Source organism: Pan troglodytes, chromosome 3 (assembly GCF_028858775.2).
Source record: "Pan troglodytes isolate AG18354 chromosome 3, NHGRI_mPanTro3-v2.0_pri, whole genome shotgun sequence".
NCBI lineage: Eukaryota > Metazoa > Chordata > Mammalia > Primates > Hominidae > Pan > Pan troglodytes.
Window position 1 is genome coordinate 11627943 of NC_072401.2, and position 16438 is coordinate 11644380.

The 16438-nt window shown below is 38.6% G+C and overlaps 1 long non-coding RNA gene across 2 annotated transcripts in view; it reads right to left on the reverse strand.

Annotated features, from left to right (window-relative positions):
• The window catches only part of LOC129143694 (uncharacterized), a 36412-nt gene extending 22799 nt beyond the window's left edge, over window positions 1-13613 (reverse strand). The window contains exons 1-3 of one of the 2 annotated variants that reach the window (XR_010156467.1): window positions 13535-13613; window positions 11223-11379; window positions 5724-5764 (exon numbers count right to left, since the gene is read on the reverse strand). This is a non-coding gene — a long non-coding RNA (uncharacterized LOC129143694). Of the gene's footprint in view, window positions 1-5723; window positions 5765-6296; window positions 6397-11222; window positions 11380-13534 lie in introns of those variants that run through there. The other variant, XR_008547435.1, reaches the window with a different exon arrangement.
• Window positions 13614-16438: the final 2825 nt, after the last annotated feature.

Consider the following 16438-nt stretch of genomic DNA (forward strand, 5'->3'; position numbering starts at 1 on the left):
ATTCTTTAGTGAAATTGTTTTGAAAAATGAAGCAGCATCTCTTGCTTAAACAAATTAAACAGGTGTTCCAGATCTGCTCTCTGACAGAAGCTTTTGCACCTAGAAATCTTACCTAATTATGACTTCTAAATGTTTCCCTGAGTGTACTTTACACACTGTAAACTTCTCTGCAGATGTAAAAGATGATTATTATTCTATAAGAACTATTTAAATACAGAAATACCTGAATTTGTGTGCCTAAAATGTACACTGGCTGAGATCCCCTGGTTTTGGAAATTAAAGTCTAGTGTGTCTGTGATAATGTAGCCAATACATCCTCTGATGTACCATTTTTGCCGTAAAGATGGTCCAGGATGGGATAACAGAATAAAGCTAAGCTGGGGATACACATGATCTGATGGAAACAAATTGTATCAAGATGGGCTGTTAGTATGACCAAAAAAAAAACATGTAAAATGCCTATAAAGTACAATATATTCAGTACATAGAGGCAAATCTTAAGGTGATGGAAAGAACCAGGAGTCAAGAGACCTGAAATAATTGTGCAACCCTGTAACTAACAAGGAGTGGGGCTGTCTCGGATGGTTCATCTGCTTTTGGGTTCTCTATTTCCTAATAGTTAAGATAAGGATTTGAGATGTGGTATTTCAGGAGGCCATTTCAGATCTGGCATTTTATTCTAGTAGGGCTCTGTATATTGCATTAGATTTCATATTATTTCTGTCTGGCCTTGTAGCACACCATTAATCCTCAATTGTATTGCTATATTGGGAGGAGGAGAGAATCATCAAATCAGAAAAAAAGCTAAGAAAGTTAGGTGATGGGAAAGAAAGAAAAACCTAATTTGTCTGTTACAGTTCATTTCACATGTAGAGGGAGTTAAGATGGGAAAAGTATATCTCAGAAGGTAATTACATATTGCCTGCAATCAATAGAACACACTGGGGAGAGAAAAGCTACTTGTATTACACTTAGAATTAGGGGCTTCATGTTGTTGCTTGAGTTATTCTTGGTCACAGCAGCTGAAGCAACACTTATAAAGCCTGAAGCCTACTCCAAAACTTTCCAACTCAAGCTCTGTCCTGTCTCCAAATCCGTGTCTCCCCATATGAAAAAGCATACACTTTGGGCCATTCTCAGATATTGCGATCAGTCGTGAAGTGTGACTGGAATCATTTACCACTATTAATGCTTAATTATTTGAGAGTATTGAATCATGAATTTGAAATAGATAACTCGGTGAGGTTGCTGTTGATAATTCCACTTTTACCTTCTTGCATGATGCAATTCTTCTTGAATCAGCAAGAATGCGATGGAATTAGATTTATTGCACTTACACCTGTGCTTAGCACTCATCATTTCCTTGGTCATTTCATGGTCATGTGACCTGTGTGAGTGTTTCACAGTCAAAATAGCATGCTGCTCATTAGCCTTATTGATGGATCCCTCAACTACTACAAGTTCAAATAGAACTTGTGCTCTCACTCAGACCTTCTCCTCTACATGTGGTCCTCAAGGCAGTAACATTATCTTATCACTCTTTCCCAAATGCTCAAGCTGGGAACCTCAGAGTTATCTTTAGTTTCTCCATTGTATAGGTCAGGATTCTTGCTTTTAGGTGATATATACACGATTCAAAAAGGCTTTTGCAAAGAGTGAATTTATTGGTCTGTCTAGCTTGATTACAGCTTCTGACTCAGCCAGACTTAAGGATTCTAATGATATCATCAAGCATTTGCTCTTCTCCTCTCTCTTGCCTCTGATTTTCTCTGGGTTGACTTTGTTCTCAGTCTGTTGTCAAATGGTAGTTCTGGGGTTAATTCATGCTTAAATTTCAAATAGAAAATAACAGATCATTATTTCTTTTGTTCCAGAAATTCTATGGCAGTACTGGCTGTGCCTGAGAAACCTCCTGCCACTCAAGCCCAGCAAGGTAAGGTGCTCAGATTGGTCAATCTGGATTCCATCCCTCCCCCATGTGACCATGTGATTGGAGGAGTTATCAGTGTGGGAGAGAAAGTTGCTGCATAGGACAGTGATAGACATAGGGGACATCCGTATTTCTTTCACTCGTTAGCCAATGAACTGACAAGTTGTATGGATTTTATATTTTAAATAGCTCTTGCATCATTTTCTCCTTCAAATTCCACTGCTATTACCTGAGTTCAGGTCCTCATTATCTCTCACCCGGTCAGTTGTGTTAGCATGTTAACTGATATGGGTTTGTTCCGTGTCCCCACTCAAATCTCATCTTGAATTGTACTCCCATAATTCCCACATATTGTGGGAGGGATGCGGTGGGAGATAATTTGAATCACGGGGGCGGTTTCCCCCATACTGTTCTCGTGGCAGTGAAGAAGTCTCGTGAGAGCTGATGGTTTTAACAGAGGTTTCCGCTTTTGCGTCTTCCTCATTTTCTCTTGCTCCTGCAATGTAAAAAGTATCTTTCGCCCTCCGCCATGATTCTGAGCCCGCTCCCCAAGAGCCATGTAGAACTGTAAGCCCATTTAAACCTCTTTTTCTACCCAGTCTCAGGTGTGTCTTTATCAGCAGCATAAAAACGGACTAATACATTAACTTTTCTCCTTTTTTCAAGTTCTCTGTAATCCCAACCATTTTCTTAACAACATCCTACCAGTTCTTCTTCATGTCCATTATCCTTGAGGCATATTAATCTACAAAAGCTTCCCTGAAATCATCATGATCCCTGATACTTCTTATCTTTGCATAGACTGTTCAGCACATTTCTTGTTCATGTGAGGAAACAACTCCTTATACATTAACAAAGACAGATGCAACGCTATCTCCCATCCCACATAGTCCTGGAGTTCCAAGGTTGAAAATTAAGGACTAAAATTATTGGTAAAATTATTTGGCCTCAGAATCAGGAAAATGAGAGAAATGAATATGGAAGAAAAGTGAGACTTCAACACAGGAAAATTGAACAGAACTGAGGTTCAAGATGCGAGCTTTGAAACTAAGGTGGAATATTAAGAACAGGGTCAATGCTGGAGTACAAGTCAGGGTAGCTCATGGGAACCGTAGGGCTCAAGCCAAACCTATACTGCAGTCATATTTGTCCAGATGGGCTTACAGAATTAACAGAGGACAGGAAACAAGGCAGGTAAGCCTACTGGCTTCAGCTCTATCACTGTAATTTAACCGATTCCATTCTCAAAAGGAACTTGAACAATTTTTCTTCTTTATTTTCTCACTGGCCTGTGACCCTAGGAAATGGTAGAGTTCCTTTTTATAGTTGCACTTCTTTCATTGTTTTCTTTCTGTCAGGAAGAGAAATGGAATGCATCCAAAGAATGGTTGCAAGAAAAATAGGATCTGAAGGGTGAGATGTCTGCTTCATATATTACCCTAATACATATATTATATTAGGTGTGTGCATATATATAATTATGTATACATTTTACTTATTATTTATTATAATTATTATTTAATAATATATCACATATTATTTATTAATTTATATTTATTTATTATTTAAATAATATAATATATTATAATTATATATGTATACACACCTAATACAATATATAATTATATATATACACACCTAATATTATATATATATATATATATATATATATAATATTACCCTAATATAAGAAGCAGCATCTCACCCTTCAGATCCTATTTTTCTTTCAATCATTCTTTGGATTCCCCATTGAATTTACAAGGATCCAATCTAAGGTGCAAAGTGAAGGCAAACCCAAGAATAAAGGCAAATCTGTTGTTCCATCATCAGAGGGCATCAATGTGTGTTAATCAGAAAGAGTTGCTATGTATTTGGTTCCCTGAAGGCATGACATGAATTCCCTTATTTCAGAAATCTTGAAAATGGGTCTATTTGAGTATGTTTGGCTACCTGATGATTGTGCAGTGCATCTAGTATGTTTGCCAATGACATACATTTCTGCCCATTGGTTAAACTTCTTTTCTCATGCTTAAAAGAAACAACTTAGAGTACAATCAAATGAATGTACTTCTCTTATCCCATCTTCCATTGTTCCCTTCTCACTAAGAAACATACTTCCTGGTTTTTAACTTGAGAATGTTTCCTATCCTCCTATCTTGTTGCTGGTGTGCTTCTACCACATTGCCACCTGGCTAAATATTTTTTATCATTCAGGATTCAGAAGGTATTTCTTCCAGAAAGGATTTTCAAACTGGGTTAAAAAGCATCTTAATGCGGTCTATTACTGCCCTTGATAATTCGTTAAGGTTATGTGTTGATTTCCCCATTTCAGAAACTGCCCAATGAGTTACCCATGGAGTGAGGAACAAATATCTTAGTTATTGTGCACCTTGGTGGACTATAGGTGCTTGGGTTCATCCAACTCAGAAAAACTGCCTTCTTCCCATTCCTTTCCTGCACAATATCCAATTTAATTCCTCAGAAGTATCTTGTGAGATAGGTTATTAGAGCCATGGCAAAAGCTCAGAGAATGTATGTGATAAACACCATTTTTTTTTTCTGATATGAAGTCCACTATATATTCTTTCAGAAACACAAAAGAGCAATGTTTCATGGAGCCACTATTTTGGCTTTATATGGAAAGTCACAGTTTTGTTGAGCTTTTTATATTTTAGGGTTTTTTTTTTATTTGTTTGTTTGCCTTTGGCAAACCCTTGATTGACACTTTGAGTCAACACGCAAACTTATCTGATGTTCTTAACTAAACTTACCAGCTGCTAATATATTATCTGACAGTAAATTAAACTAATCTAATGCTTTCAATGAAAGCAGTCAATAAAAATGTCCACTAGTTTGTATATGTACGCATTTAACTCTTGGTGTGTTAGGCCCAAGAGTCCAGGTTAAAATACCGTGAAAAGTGGAATTTCGTATTCATTTATTTGTCTGGGTTGATACTTTGACTGAACCATTGCTATCATTCTCTTTTCACTACTTTTATTAAGGGTTTATTTTGTTCCAGCCACTGGGCTAGGCATTAGGCAATCATTTCATTGTTTGGTTCTCTTGAGTAGGTGTTTTTATTATGCCCATTTTGTAGGAGAGAAAAAAATTCTTAGAACAATTCAGTTAAAAATGAAAAATAAAGTCTATGAGATGTCTAGGTTAGAATTTTCACAGAGATCTGTCAGTCTTCAGAAGCTACACTCAAAACTAGTAAGCTTCTTAAATTTGACTCAAGTGTAAGTACGTAATTATAATTCCATATATTTTTTAAATTATGCTTTTAACATTTTCTGGACAATTTTACATTCATTATCCCAGTGAATTCTCACTTCAGTTCTTGAGCTGAGCCCTGCAAGTAGGATGAAAAGATTGGGACGAAAGAGGGTCATTCCGTGACTAAGAGGCAGGGCCGGTGCTAGGAGCTGGATTTTCTGACTCATCCCCAGGCTCACTCACTTGACAGCGTCGCTTTAATCAAAGGCAGCATCACTTAAGTACCCTAGCGATCTCCCCAAGTGAATGCTTCTTCATCCTTCAATAAATGCCTTCTGTACTTTCTCCATTTTACTTTATTTAGAAAGAGTATCTTTCTTTAATGTCAATTTTTCACTGCATTAAGGATGGAAAGCAGCTTTACTGTGAAAAGAAACAAAAATTGCCCTGAAATGCAAACTGGAGGCTGAAAAAGTTTCAAACTTTGGTGTAACAGCCACCTCTCTGCACACTCATGGGAATTGTGCTGCAAGGTAATGGAGGCTTTAGGGGTTTAGTAGACCTTAATACATACCTTTTTGATGCTGTGAGCACAGTAAGAGTCTTCCGAATCACCTATTAAATGGACAGATAGTAGGTATTTGAGTGACCTATTAAATCCTAAACATCAAAATATAAAATGATAGGTGCTGTTTGTATGAAACCCTGAAATGGTGTCTTTAATAATCATAAAATGCTGATTTGGCTTAAAGTACCCTAATTATGTATTAGTTTTTCAAAAGTGATTATATATGTGTGTGTATATGTGTGTATATGTATGTATTTCAATGTAAAGATGTGTTTTGAATTATAAATATATAAATATAGTATATTTCAGTGTTATAAATATAATATATTTCAGACTGAAAATGTCAAAATCAGACCATGCTTTCATAAAGAAAGATAGGTAGAAAGTAGAATCATTTTTTTTGGTGAATCATAAACAAAAAAGTCCTTAAAGGTCTGGTCAAATTTAAAGACCCAGAGAACAAAGCACTGAGGTACTTCTGTTCCCCAAGATGCTGTGAAGAGAAATAAATTAACGTGTATTTAGCAAAGCTCTGAGCAAAGGCATTTAAAAAAGATAATTCAATTTAAGTCTTATTACCATTCCATGAGACAGCATTATCTCATTTTATGGATGTAGAAGTTAAAGCTCAGAGAGGTTAAACACATATTATGGTCACATGGCTAGAAGGCAAATTCTCATCGGCTTTATGATGTCATACTCTTTGTGTGGTAGTCATTTGGTTTTTCTTTAACTAAGAAAATGAATTAAACACATACACACACAACACACATACACACACACACACACATGCACACGTTTGTAAACTCAGCTATATTTAAAACAAAAACACATACTATTGCAGGCCAAACAGTATATGTATATTTACTCCTTATGGACAGCAGCTACATCTGAAGGAGGGCTTGTGTTGCTGGAAACTCACCCCTGCCCCATCTTTAATGGGAGAGAGGTTCCCAAGGAACATGTGTGAAATCCTTGGGACACATGGAACACAATTTGAAAACTGCTAATAATGATGCAAGAGTCTTGTTTTGTTTTTAAGGAGCAAGAATTGGAGATCCAGAAACTCTAAATGACTTGTCCAAGACTACCCTAGAGTCTGATGCACCCCTGAGCCAATGATTTCCATCTATTACTCTTAAACCTAATTCATCTAAAATGAGGATTGTCTGTGCTGGCACTCAGCACACAGTGGGAACTTGATAGATACTCACTTAACAGATGAAGCTATGTGAAAATACCTCATCTCTAACTACACTCAATCAATACTGCTTTAATTCATTTCTCACCACCATATCAGTTGGCCATATTAATCTTATTTTCTAAAGGAGAGTCTTTGACACAAGTGATGAAAGGGGCTTATTTATGATCACTGAGCTCTTAAGAGGCTGAACTGGGATTCAATCAGATCCAAATCTAAATCCGGTGCACTTTTGAAAAGCAACCAGCTATTCTCCACAGGTATTGAGAGAACCAAATGGTGTAGAAAATTTGATATAAAAGGCACCTCAAAAAAGCATAATTTATTATATAAATATAAAACATTGTATTTATTTCAGTATCACCTGCTTTTCCCAAAAGGCTTTCACTCTACCCATTCAAGTTGATTATGCAGCTGGGGTTAATGGCAGAATGAAATGATGCAAGACACACGAAGTGGAAGGGGATTATCTCCAAACGTCAAATGTGTATATGCAATGCTGGGATTACAAGTTTGGGCAGCTACTGAGCATGTCACCTTCCACCAGAGACATCTTTCTCTCAGACAGAATGCTGGAACCTTGGTTTAAGTCCTGAATCTGCTTCTAAACAGCATTACGACTTTAGGCTAATTAAACGTACTCCATGGGACTCAGTTTCCTCATTCATAAGCTGAGAGTAATAATACGCCACTCATAGGCTTATTACGGGATAAGCAGCAAGGAAAAGATCTCAGCTGGGAGTCAGATGGCTTGGGATGGAACCCAGTACTCCCACTCATAAACCACTGGCCTTAGGCATGTTACTCAATCTTCCTGTCTTTCATATCAAGTGGAGGTAATAGTGTTAAATAATAACATCGATAGTCATAGTTTAATATTATGAGAGTTAATACATGGGGAATACTGAGAACCCTCTCAAAACAGAATAAAGCTCAAGAGTGGTTGGCTGTGTGTATTTTAAATGATCTCATTACATACCCTAACATACAGGTGGTGGTATGCAGAATTGACAGCAGTTCACAAAATGCTGCCTTCACCCCTGGCTCATTTCATCTTCACAGCTATCCTACTAGGGCTGTTGTGAAGATGCCTTCTGGGACTGGGGAGCCTCCTCTGCAGAGGCTCATCCTACTGCCTCTGCCAGACGTCAAGAGACCTCAGCTTACATGGACCCTTATCCTGCCTGGCTGCCTGCAGCCACAGTCATGTTCCCAAGGGAGCATAGCAAGAAATGCTCATCCCAACTGCACCCCTGAGCTAAGCCTGAGCCTCACTTCATTCCTGAATCCTACAGCCTTCCTGTCCTGGGAACTGGGCATCAATGCAGACACCACAAGTATCCCTTTACATCTTCAGTTCAATGTCTTATTTTCATGCCAAAATAGGTTCCTTTGATCACCTCGCTACAATATAAACTATGCAGTTTATTTATTCTTGTTCTTGTTGTTTGTTTCTTTGTTTTTTTTTTTTTTTTTTTTTTTGAGACGGAGTCTCGCTCTGTCACCCAGGCTGGAGTGCAGTGGCGCGATCTCGGCTCACTGCAAGCTCCGCCTCCCGGGTTCACGCCATTCTCCTGCCTCAGCCTCCCGAGTAGCTGGGACTACAGGCGCCCGCTACCACGCCCGGCTAATTTTTTGTATTTTTAGTAGAGACGGGGTTTCACCGTGTTAGCCAGGATGGTCTCGATCTCCTGACCTCGTGATCCGCCCGCCTCGGCCTCCCAAAGTGCTGGGATTACAGGCGTGAGCCACCGCGCCCGGCCTCTTTGTTTTCTTTTAACTCATGGCCATGTAAGATTGGTAAATACTGAAGAGTACCTTTTGTTTTTTGAAATACATAATTCATAGCAATTTGAAGCTCATGAGGAATCTTGCATCATTTCCCTAATTATTTGACTTACAATTTCCTATTTTTCTGTTCTAATACCACTTATACAAATTTTAAAAGCATAAAATGTATATTTTTACATATACATAGATGATTGGAAAAAATAATAAAAATTTGAAACAGAAGCGTCTTGATTTAAGGTCTTAAATACATTTATGAAGAAATTTGATAAGACTAGGATTTGACTAGGTAGGAACAGCCTTCAACTTCCCCTAGAGATTGTTACTTTCCATGGTTATTTCATGACATTGGATGATCCTACCTTGAGATCGTCCTGCTTAATTGTTGTCTCTTTGTTTTCTTTCAACATTCCTCCTCAGTTTTAACAAGTTTCCTGTGAACATCCATTTTGAAGCTCATGGTACTTCTGGCTCTGCCTTGGGGTTCTCACAGGTTTGCTCAGGGGATGATCCGACGAGAACAGGTATCGGCATTTCACAGTTGCCTCCTCTCTGTGCAGGTTCTTGGGAGAACAGTCCAGCAGAATCAGTTATCAAGTAAAAGTCACAATCATAAGTTCAATGCCACCGATTCATTCAACAGGTAGGACTATCACAAGTCCCATCATCATCTCCTGCTCTTCTGTGCTTCCTGCCAGGACACAGGCAGTTTACTGAGTAGATGGATTGACCAGAGCTTCCTATAATACCAAGGAAAGTTTCACGGAGAACATCTGGAATTAAGTCAACTTGAGTGGATTGAAGGATGCAAAGTATTTTTCCTGGATGTGTCTGTCAGGGCGTTGCCAAAGGAGATCAACATTTGAGTCAGTGGCCTGGAAGAGGCAGACCCACCCTCAATCTGGGTGGGCACCATCTAATCAGTTGCCAGTGTGGCTGGAATAAAGCAGGCAGAAGAACATGGAAGGATTTGACTTGCTGTCTTCTGGCCTTCGTCTTTCTCCTGTGCTGGATGCTTCCTGCCCTTGAACCTTAGACTCCAGGTTCTTCAGCTTTTGGACCCTTGGACTTACACCAGTAATTTGCCAGGGGCTGTCTCTCTAGCATCCTTGCTCCTCAGCTTGCAGACAGCCTATTGTTGGACTTCAACTTGTGATTGCCTGAGTCAATACTTCTTAATAAATTCTCCTCCATATATACATCTATCCCGTTTTTTCTGTCCCTTTAGAGAACCCTAATTAATACAGATTTATTCTCTTCCAGATTCTTTTTAGAAAAATTACAGAGAATATTGGATTATCCTTCTCTCCCACATATAACTCTCTCAGCCTCCAGCACCTCCCAAATGAAAAGCAAACCAGCCCAACATGCACTCTGGTGTCAGGATAATATGGGCCAAGCACAATCAGCAAAATAACGTTGATCCCTTTGCTCCTCCCTACAATGTTGTATTCCCTTTATGAAGAAGCAGTTTAGTGTCCTTGAGCTCTCCAACTACTACTTGATGCATATCAGTGTTTTATGGCCTCTTCTAAAAGGATTAAATGATACGTATTTCATATAGGGAGAACCTGAAGCTCAATGATCAACTAATTTTAGCAAATTCCTTCAGTGAACAAATGACAAAATTAGGCCTTGGGACTCAATACCAATATAATAATGCTCCTACTCTTTCCACCTGTATCCTCAAAATTATGAACAAGGGTGAGGACAGTGATGAAAAATAAGAGAAGGTGACCAACATCACATAATCATCTGCTTGGTACCAAGAACATGTTAAGTAGAGACATTATTCTTCCTCCTGAGGGTCTTGCTCGTAGGATACCACTGATAGAACCACTTCTAGAAGTGAAGACCTTTAATTTTATTTATTCATTCACATATGCACCAACAATAATTCATTATATCAGAGATTGATGAGTGGCTTTGACCTTAATAATTGTGAAAATGAGGAAAGAGCAAAGTGGGGAGTTTTGTGTAGGTAAATCAAGATCAAGTTCCCAGCAAAAGCCAAGAGACTAATAAGAAGCCTGAAAGGGGAAGCAATAGTAGCCATTATCAATCAACAAATGGCAAAAATGACATATCCATGGGCATCTATTTTATATTCCCAGCATTGTGAATGCAGGTTCAGAGTTAACGACTCAAGTTGAATTCTTCTTTGGAGTATTTTAACTTTAATTTTATCAGTGTGTTGCATTTATTTTGCATTATCTCACCCAAAGTAACTTCACATCAATTGCTCTATTTGGTTATCAAAAGTGCTATGGACAAGGCAATGCACAAAAGGTGAACTGCACAAGGGCACTCCTAAGTGGCAAAATAAAAACTAAATAAAAATGCTCATCTCTTTTCATTACCCAATGCTCACTTTTAATCTAAGTGGGTTTTATGGAATCAGATCCTACCAACCAACAAAGCACTGCACTCATGTTACATGTATGTAAAAAGAGATATATAAATAGATTCAATTACTTGACTGCAAGAGCATTTTTTTTTTCTCTTTGGAATGTTACCTTCTTTCCCTCTGTGGAGTTGTATCAATGACAACCTGCTAACTTCCCCATCAGAGAACAACTCTGTTGTTTGTTTTATCCCAAAGTAGCACAAGAGTGGTTTTTCTATTCTCTTTTACTTTTTTTCCGTAGTGGGAAAATCCTCCTGTGAAATGCCCTGGAATATAGGAATTGGAACTTTGATTAGCAGCAGGCTGATTTTATTTTGCGGTGGTGTAAATTAATCTCTCGATGTTCAGAAAGTCCTGTCCCCACAGGATCTTATCTTTTGTGCACTTCAAAGGACATCCTCTGTGTCTGGGAAGCTGTGAAGATTCAGTGTTAAACACTGAAAAGTAATAGCTTTGCTTACATATGACCAAAGGCATGTTTTGAGGTCAAATTGGGTTTTTCTGTTTGTTTTATTTAGAATCAAAGAGATTCAAAATACTGAACACTTATTAGCATTTCAAACTTTGTCCTAAGTGTGTATCTGCAGAAATAGCACACCAGTCTTCCACCATTGCCCCAGGCCCGCCACATTTGGCTCACTCTTATTCATCCATCAAGTCAATGATTAGTTTTCTCTTCCTCAGAAAACAAAGTATCTTGATTCCTTTATGCACTTTCCATGACCCAACACAACCAATGTTATATGTCAAGCCTCCCCTTCACTCCTCAGTGTTCCAGCAGCTTCTGCACATAATCCTATCAGCAGTCATCACACTGTTAATTATGCACTTAACTCCCCCCCCAGTAGATTGTGCACTCCTTGTGAATAGGAATGAAACAACTGTCACCTCTATCATTTACAATGATTGACAGAATACTCAGTACTTAGTAAACCCTCAGATCATATTTATTGAATGGATGATGCATGAGTGACTGAATGAATAAATGAATGATTGTTCTTAATCTCTAAAACAATCTTCCATGATAGATAACAGACCATAAAGCTTTGAGATGGGAAAGCTAGGATCATAATGCTTAATGCATAATAATGGTTATATAAAAAATAAATTATAGGGATAAAATTAAATTCAATGTTTTAGTATTTTAAAATCTCCCTCTACCTAGAAGCTACAGAGGAAAGTTTGTAAAAAATGTAGCTCTGATTGTCAATTCTTGCACAATTAATTAAGCCAGCAAGTATAGCTTGGTGGATACTGTATATATGTATGTATTCATAATGACACAAGGTTTGACAACAAAAAATCCTCTGGAAGAGACGTCTCAGGAATAGTACTTTCACTGAAATCAAGAAAGGATCTGCCAACTCTAAGCTCCTAAGAGCCAAAGAAAACAAAAGAGTAAGATTCAAAAAAATATGACCCAGTGTTAAAAACAATAAGAAAGGATTATGGAAGAAAATTCCCAAGGACTTCTGAGAAGAGACTTCGTGATTTCCAGGGAGCTTTGGTTTTGAGGAGTAATATATGTTTGATTGGACCCTGCTATTTGGTGGGGCAACTTCTTGATCCACTGGACCACGGGATCCCAATACAAAGTTCAGCAGCCTACGAGCCTGTCACATTTGCCCCTGGAATATTCACTCACTCTATTTCCAAGAGACTGAGTATTTAAATAAAAATAAGCTTTCTTACAACTAATTTCTCACCAATTATTTTAAAGAATGACATCATAATTTTTAAAACAGAAATGAAATTAACCCATATAAAAATGATAAATTGTATGCATTTTATAACTGTCTTAATGTAAATTTCCGATATAAATGACCATTGGTTTAATTTTTAAAAAGGCATAGTTCTAATAGGAACCCTAGTGATGCAAAACAACATGGGATGTGATGGTTAGAATACTTGGAGTTGAGTACCAGCTCTGCTATGTCCTAACTATGTGAATTTGGATATGTCTTTTAGTTTTTGTGAACCTCAGATTCTTAGCATGTAGAATGCAGAGTATGGGAATCCCAATACCTGTTTCCAAGGGTGAATAACAAGAGTGAATGAGGCAACGTATAATGAAAATGCCTAGCACAATTTATTGTAGGAGGACCACAGGGCTGTCGCCAGCCTTGCTAGCTCACTTCCATGTTTACTAGTTGTGTGATTTTGGGCAACTTGTGTGATCTGTCTGATCTTCATTGAATCTTGTCTGTGAAACAGAGAAAATAGTAACTGTCTTATAGGGTGGCTATGAAAAGTAATACATTAATACAGTCACATACCACATCATAATATTTAGGTTAACAACACACTGCACATAAGATTATAATGGAGCTGACCTATCTAGATAAAAAAAAAACCATTTTTTTGTCTTTTATAATGTATTTTTACTACACCTTTTCTATGTTTAGATACACAAATACTTACCATTGTGGTACAGCTGCCTACTGTATTCAGTACAGTAGCATGCTGTGCAGGTTTATAGCCTAGGTGCAGTAGGCATTACCATATAGCCTAGATGTGTCATAGGCATTGCCACCTAAGTTTATGTAAATATACTCTATGATGTTCCCACAAGGGAATCACCTAGCAACACATTTCTCATAATCACAATGTATCACCATTGTTAAGAGACACATGACAGGCTGGGCGTGGTAGCTCACAACTGTAATCCCAGCACTTTGGGAGGCCGAGGCAGGTGAATCACAAGGTCAGGAGATCAAGACCATCCTGGCCAACATGGTGAAACCTTGTCCTTACTAAAAATAAAAAAAAAATAGCCTGGTGTGGTGGCATGTTCGTGTAGTCCCAGCTATTCGGGAGGCTGAGGCAGGAGAATTACTTGAACCTGGGAGGCAGAGTCTGCAGTGGGCCGAGATTGTGCCACTGCACTCCAGCCTGGGTGACAGAGTGAGACTCCATCTCAAAAAAAAAAAAAAAAAAAAAAAAAAAAAAAAGAGATACATGACTGTAACTTTAAATCTCTTAGAATGTCTAAACTATAGCAAGTGGTCTTAAAATATTTTGTTCATTTTTTCTTCTCTGTCAGTTTCTTCACTGATAAAATGGGGATTCAAAATGCCTATTACAAAAGTTAATTTTAAGAATTAGAGTTATATATTAATCACATTCTTTAGCTTGGCAATATTTTAGTTGTTAACATTATAATATAACACCTTCTTATAGGGCATTAAATGACAATTCTCTCTTCATCTTGTGCTTTTCTTAAGGAAAAAAATAGACAAAAGGACTCATGTCTAGTATCTTTAAGGCCAGTATTTTATCCAAACTGCTTGACAGGACATTGCCTTAGAGAGGGCTGTTCACATGGGTTTTAGTAATCTAAGTCACAGTCCATGCTTCTTATCCATGCTCACTGAAGCATGTTGCACAGCCTGCGTTCAGAGGCAGCCACATTCTCAGAAGTAGACTAAAGAGCCTCTGAGAAGTTGACAGCAGCTCCTAGACTTCCCAGACCCTTTCTACGAGAACCTGGTGATTGCAATGTAAATGGGTCATAGATGAGAAATAAATGCAGTGTAGCATCTGGTAGCTCCACTGGTCATAGAATAACAGGTGGTTTTCTTTTATGTCTCCTTCCACCACCCAAATTTACTCTCTCTGAGGAAAGTAATCACTAAACATTTGAGGAAATCGCATTAGCTTGGAGCCAGAGGACCTGCATTCTAGCCCTGCTTCTAGAAATTGCTATTTGTATCATAGGGACTGCCCGGGTGATGTTTCTGAAACCCCATCAACTCTCTTGATGTATAAAATGAAGAAAAAGTCTACTCTTCGAAGTAAATAGTCTGTATGACATCGTTCTGCAAATTCGACCATGCCAAACACGTTATTATTATAATTATTATACTTACATGATTGCTATTCCCTTCATGAGGTGTGAGGGGAACATATTTTAGTCCACGTTCTCAAGGAGTTATGACCTTAAACTGGATAAAGTCACGTGATACAATGGATGAAGAGATGAAATCTAACCCCATTTTAAATGCATCTCAGAAAGCATAATTATAGTCTTTAGTCTCCAGAAACAAATGGAGTAAAAATCCTCTTTTGTATGAGGATTGTCCTATGGTCAATGTATGGCCAGACTTACCTTGATCTTGGTTTTACTCAATGGAATGGTCTGGCACAATGAAGCTTCTCCATACCTAGTTTTCCAGCATGATTTATGGGACCGTCTTCAGACATACTAAATTTCAGTTCCAAGCTGGAGTCCCCATGTGCTTTTCACATGAGCCTGCCTTTGCCTCTGTGCCTCGTGCTCTCTGTTTGAAATAACTTACCCTTGCCATGTGCTGACTGGCTCTGATCATCTCTGCCATGGCTTTTCCCCCTCTTCTAGAGCTCATTGTCTTCTCTCTACCAAAATAATCCTTTTCACATTGTGACAGGTTTGTTCCAAAAGTTCTTTATTTTCTCTGATAGATGATAACTTTTTTTTTTTTTTTTTGGTATGGAGTCTCACTCTGTCACCCAGGCTGGAGTGCAGTAGCACGACCTCGGCTCATTGCAACCTCTGCCTTTCTGGTTCAAGCAATTCTCCTGCCTCAGCCTGCCAAGTATCTGGGACTACAGGTGTGTGCCACCACACCCGGCTACTTTTTGTATTTTTAGTGGAGATGGGGTTCCACCATGTTGGGCAAGCTGGTCTTGAACTCCTGACCTCAGGCGATCCACCCCCCTCGGCCTCCCAAAGTGCTGGTATTACAGGTATGAGCCATCGTGCCTGGCCGATAGAAGTTAACTTTTTAAGATCAGGAACTATGTCTTATTGATCTGATGTTTTAGTTCCTTGTGAACCCATGTTTTGAGCACATGCATCTATACTGAATGCCAGTATCTGAGTGGCTTGCAGCCCTGCCCTAATGGGATATGAAGGGGAGCTGGACATAGGAGATTGAAGCATGTTCTTCATGGGATACTTATTTTGCCTGGTGGGCAGTCTCATGTTTAGCTGTTTAACTCAGAACCAGGGGATTCCTCACATGGGAAACATATTTATACTGGCAGGATCCTGGGGCTCTTGCCTGCACCCTGTCCAGTTTATGCCTGCTGAACAATCAACCTGATGCTGGGAGTCCAACCTTGTGTTTTCCTTGGCATCCCTGGGAAAACCCAACTGGGTTGGGAAAAGCCAACCCTTGTTCTTCAGAAAGAAAGTGCAAATTTCACCCACCGCCATAACAGGAAAAGGTTTAAAGATTTTTACTTACAGATCCTGGGCAGGGGAGGGTGCAATGAGTCTGAAGGGAAGTCCTTTGTCCTTGGGTCACACAAGGCAGGAAAGAAGAGTCACATAGAGTGAGAGAG